The following is a 5752-nucleotide window of genomic DNA, read 5'->3' as shown; positions in this document are numbered from 1 at the left end:
TCCCATCCAATTCTGTTTAAGGACATTAGACTTTCCTTTGTAATGTTTCCCAATCATAGATCATCGGCCTCAGTAATCCACATCTTACTTATATTTGAAAGGAAACAAACAACCCCCAATAAAACCAGTTGAAGTTATTTGGGTCAGCTGATCAAACACTTGTGTTTAGTGGTGTTTTGATACGTACACGTCAACCTGGCCAGCGGAGACTTGCCGGTGGTGGGCTAGGGTTCAAACGTGATTGATCTGAATGTATTGCTATATAATCCAAACGCCAGTGTAATGGATAGAGTTCAGTGGTTAGTACAAATGGAGACGGATCGAGCTCAGTGGTTTCTGAATCATGTTGTTGATGTGGCTCTGCCATGTAGCTGAAACATGAAGTTTTGAGAGGAACAGACCGACAGTATTCGTACAACCATAGTGCAAAGTTGTAAATTATTTTTAGGAACAAAAATTGTATAAAAATTGCATGAAATGTAATATCTCATCAGATCGAGATCAAGTATGGGCAACAACGCATGTTTCCCATAAGTTCCGAGTGCCAACCTACGCTAATAAATGTGCCCTTGACAAGGTCTAATCATTACCACCATCCACAACGGTGGGGTTTTGCCACTGAAAAATTTACGATTTCTCTCCGTCCATACCACTCAATAGGTGTGGTTGCCACCCGATGTTCTCCTTGGCCACACTCTGCCCCAACCAAGCATTGTTGGGTTCCTTAACAGGGTAAGGACAAACTGCCCCCCCCCCTCCATTAATAAATACCCCTACAACCATCCCCCATGAACCCTCGATTGCATGATTTTTCAATCTCCATCATTCTAACACACAAACAACCTTCATCAATTAAGTTATATATTTATTTGCTTTCATACCCCAAACGATATGAACAACATCAAATTTTAATTAACCATCATCATACAATTCTAGTTACTAGGAATATGTAATCCTAGTCCACGAGGAGGAGGTGAAGTGATGTAGAGATGTAGCAAAGAGCTGCTGAGGCTGGCCATCATAGATAACTCCTCATATTCCTTCATTAACCCTTCTGAAACCGACGTAAACTCTGTTTTGTCAGCGCAATCGTTGATGGCTTTGGTTGTTTTCGCAATGCAATCAGGCAGGTCGAAGGGCGTCGGACCTTCGTTGCCTTTGCGAATCTCAAAGCTCTCGATGATATCATGGCAGATTTCGAGGGTGCTCACCATGCCACCGTAGTCCACTCGGCAGGACCCAAGGGCGTGAGTCGCGAGCTTGTCCTTGGTGGCACCATGGATCAAGTTCTCAACCTTGGCCGTCATGGCCGTGGCTCAGGGCTTCATGGCGTTGACGGCCACGAGAGCTAGGATGCGGTAGTCCTTCGCGTCGGTGCTTCGTTTGTCTGACTGGAGCGTTGATACACAAAAGTCATATGTGAAGCGCACCTTGAAGAAGTCACTCGAGACATTCTTGCATGCTTCCAACATGATGCTTGATGACATGGGCTTGGTGTCAGAAGCTTGAGCGGTGATGGCCACGGAAAGGAGAATGATGACAATTCCAGAGAATTCTAAGCAGTGGGTTTGCACCGTTTCCATTGCTGCCAGGCTTGCTAGAAAAATATATTGTAATTGAGGGAGATGATGAATGGATCAAATGGAACTGTAGTGCAGAGATGGATGGGTTGAGGTGGAGTACATACCTATGATTATGGTTTATATATAGTGCACTGAGTAGGGTTTCCAAATGCAATATGCCCCATGGATATCCAAATGATCAATGTTTAACTCTTTGCACATATACCTCGATGGACAATTGGATTTCCTCCTATTTAATCATGGGCAGTATTATCTAATATAGTGTCTCCTGGATGCCATTTTTTATGTAAGCTTAAAGGTGTTCCGGGTTAATAATGATGCATGTGTATCGTATATATCCATCGTGCAAGCGTATCCTAAATGGGTGTAAGCAATTAAATGTATTTAGGAAGGGGCACGGGTTGCCAATTATCTTAAATTTTACCGATTAACATGGTAATTTCTAGGTAGTGGCTAATTAGCAGAAGTATAGATATAGATAGATAGAAATATAGATAGAGAGATAGAGGTCAAGATAGATAGATAGATAGATATGTGTGTGTGTGTATATATATATATATATATAGTATATAGTATACATATAGATAGGTATAGATATAGAGATAGAGATAGAGATGAAGATATAGATAGATAGATAGACGTAGATATAGATAGATAGATTATCAAGGGCAGACTGCGCATAATCTTCCTTTAATGTCCCAAATCCATTTTGTGATATGGGGAAATAAAGTGAGATTCACTCTAGAAATACATAAAACTAGAACACATTCATGCCACACGTATTAATACTAGCACACCCAAAATGTGGATCTACATATATCTGTGCATATAGTGTCCGGAATACTAATTATTTGGATATCCGTGACTAAGCTGCATTGGATTTATGAACCTGCTGCTGCACTATATAGATGTCACAAGAACCGTACACCACCTCCATCTTTGCACTACAAAATCTGACTATCAATTCATCTCCACCTCTCTCTCAGCTACAAAGCCTACAATACAATTGCAGCTATCCTTGCAGCAATGGCAACCGCACGGGCGACCGCTGCCTTCTCCTCGGTTGCCATCATGCTCCTTTTTGTGTGCATCCGCGCACATGCCGGCGGGCGCGGCGACAAGATCAAGGTGGTGGACCTTGTGGTAGAAACCTGCAAGAACGCTTCGAGCAGCTGCCGCAACAAGCACCTGAACGTGACCCAGGAATTCTGCGTGCAGACTCTCCGGTCGGACAAAAGGATCTTCCAGGCCAAGGACCTCCGTGATCTGTCCCTTGTCGCTGTCGACATCCTCAAGATCCGTGTGGCAGCTGCCGGCGGCAAGGTGAAGGAAGCACTCTAGAAAGCCAAGAAAGGTACGGAGGAGGCGCTGGGCCTCAGGTATTGCCAGGTGGACTACGATGTCGCTATCGGCACCCTCGATCTCTGCGACGCCATGCTCAGGGACTTCCATGTCCCCAGGGGCGACGCCGACGACCCGTGGTCCTTTGAACTGCCCGAGCGTGTGGAGAAGGCGACTGACCATGTCAGCGACTGCGGGCATGATCTTCACATGGATAGCCAGACATTTATCAACGAAAACGAGGAGCTGATCAAGCTGGGCGACCTGAACAATGTCTTGCTAGGGCCATATGACTTTGATAGTTAATAATCTATTTTCTGCCAGAAACAATGTTCATGTAAAACCAACATTACTTTCGTTTGAAATAATAATAATAATGTTGTTTCGATATCGAGTATACCGCCGCCCCCCCTTGAGAACACTCATACCGTGCGAAAAATCTCAAATATTTTCAAACTATTGAATTCAAACGCTCAACTAATAGTTAAATATGTGGCATCTCTTAATGAACATCATGACAGGTCATGGCCTAGGTGGCAAAGCCAAGGTTTCCGCAGCAGCAAGTCTCGGGTTTGAGTCTGGTCGCTTTCATTTTTACTTTTTTTTAGGATGCAAAATGTAAAAACGTCGAACTCACGACGTTTGACCAAGCGGCAGAGGGGAAAATATCTGGTGCACCGGAGCTTGTGGTGCTACCGATGCACTGAACTCACATTGCACATTTAAAATGTTTAAAAAATTCTGAAAAAAATTTAGCACACTCATACAACATCAATGTAGGTTGTCACAAAATTTCAAGTTAAAATTCGAAACATAACTTAAAAAAAAAATAACAAATTCAATACTGAATAGTACATAACATAACTTGGGCTTTAGATTTGGCCTATTATCACACTGATGTCAAAATTTGTCATTTTTGTATCTCAAAAAATATTTCATATTTTTACACGAAATTTTGTGACGTCAAACATTGATGTTGCATTAATGTGATAGATATTTTTGAGAATTTTTAAAACATTCTATTGCATCCGGTGCACCGGTAGCACCACAAGTGCGGGTGCACCGGATACATTCCCAAGGGTGAAGAGCCTGAGGATGAACAGCCAATACGGTAGGGCAGGCTTTCTGGTTCTTTTTTTTCGAACAAGGGCAGGCTTTGTGTTCTTTAAGAGTAACTAGAAATCATGCCCATGCATTTCAACGGGGGAGAAAAAGTCACCCCTCATACACACTCTCGAGACATCGGTATATCCCTTAAAATATTTTACGATGTCACATGACAAATAACATGATAAGTGGTGTTGCCCAAAAAAATAAAGATGGGTTGATTTTTGAAGTGTACTCAAGATGTTTTTAACTTATTAGATAACAAAAATATCTACCTAGTTGGAGGTATCTCATTACACATTTTGTTATCATTCGTCCTTGGTGATGCCCAACAAATATTTGCGGTGCGATGAAAATAACAAAGTACATTTTAGTAATTAATGGTAGCATGTTTTTATCTTCTTGTTTTTTCTTTCTTTTTTCTTCTTATTTTTTGGTATATTCTTTGGGTTTTATGGTTTTTTTGCTTTCTTTGTTTTTTGTGTTTCTTTTTCAATTTTATAGTTTTTGTTCGTTTTCTTTCTACATTTTTTATATACACCAAGAATAATTTTTATATACACGTGTAACATTTTCTAAATATATAATTAACATTTTTGACAACTTATATATATATTTATGTCTACGTTTACTCATATACACTGTACAGTTTTTTATACACCAGAAACATTTTTTATCACATTTAAAAATTTGAAAATACATTATTAACACTTTGAAAATACATAATTAACATTTGGTAAAATATTTTTTTATCTCTATATTCTCCATAAACATTGTATATTTTTGTATGCATGACAACCATTTAGATATACACGTTTAACATTTTCCAATTTAATTTTCATCTTTTTTAAACATATAATTTTTTTGATGTCTAATTTTTCTGTACACATTCTATATTTCTTGTGTACATCATGATCATTTTTATATACACAGTTAACATCGTCCAAATACATGATTAATATTTTTGAAAACATTTACTTTTTTATGTCTACTTTGTTCTGTACACATTGTATATTTTTTATACATCAGAAACATTTTATATACACATTTAATATATTTTAAATGCATGCTTAACTTTAAAAAAAACAGAAATTTACATTATTATTTTTCTAATTTTGCTTTCCATACACACTACCCATTTGTTTGTATGCTTAACTTTCTAACTTTGTTTCAAAAAAACAGAAATAGACACATTTAAGGTTCTGATGCTTTAAGCTACAGTTTCCTGAGTGTGACGCCCCCGATTTGACCGTACACTAATCATGCACGCAAATGTGTACGATCACGATCAGGGACTCACGGGAAGATATCACAACACAACTCTACAACATAAATAAGTCATTCAAGCATTATAATACAAGCCAGGGGCCTCGAGGGCTCGAATACAATTGCTCGAACATAGACGAGTCAGCGGAAGCAACAATATCTGAGTACAGACATAAGTTAAACAAGTTTGCCTTAAGAAGGCTAGCACAAAAGTAGCAACGATCGAAAAGGCAAGGCCTCCTGCCTGGGACCTCCTAACTACTCCTGGTCGTCGTCAGCGGCCTGCATGTAGTAGTAGGCACCTCCAGTGTCATGGGAGTCGTCGTCGACGGTGGCGTCTGGCTCCTGGACTCCAACATCTGGTTGCGACAACCAGATAGAAAGGAAAAGGGGGAAAAGAGGGGGAGAAGCAACCGTGAGTACTCATCCAAAGTACTCGCAAGCAAGGAGCTATA

The 5752-nt window shown here is 39.9% G+C and overlaps 1 long non-coding RNA gene and 1 pseudogene across 1 annotated transcript; one reads left to right on the top strand and one right to left on the bottom strand.

Annotated features, from left to right (window-relative positions):
* Nucleotides 1-844: 844 nt before the first annotated feature.
* Nucleotides 845-2086, bottom strand: LOC141027719 (uncharacterized). The gene is made up of 2 exons (XR_012189521.1): nucleotides 1688-2086; nucleotides 845-1597 (listed from the first exon to the last, which is right to left on the bottom strand). It is a non-coding gene; the product is annotated as an uncharacterized lncRNA (long non-coding RNA).
* Nucleotides 2087-2350: 264 nt separating this feature from the next.
* On the top strand, nucleotides 2351-3321 carry LOC141027667 (uncharacterized; annotated as a pseudogene).
* The last annotated feature ends 2431 nt before the right edge of the window (nucleotides 3322-5752 follow it).

The sequence above is a fragment of the Aegilops tauschii genome, chromosome 7 (assembly GCF_002575655.3).
Source record: "Aegilops tauschii subsp. strangulata cultivar AL8/78 chromosome 7, Aet v6.0, whole genome shotgun sequence".
Lineage (NCBI taxonomy): Eukaryota > Viridiplantae > Streptophyta > Magnoliopsida > Poales > Poaceae > Aegilops > Aegilops tauschii.
This window is presented reverse-complemented; position numbering and strand designations above follow the sequence as displayed.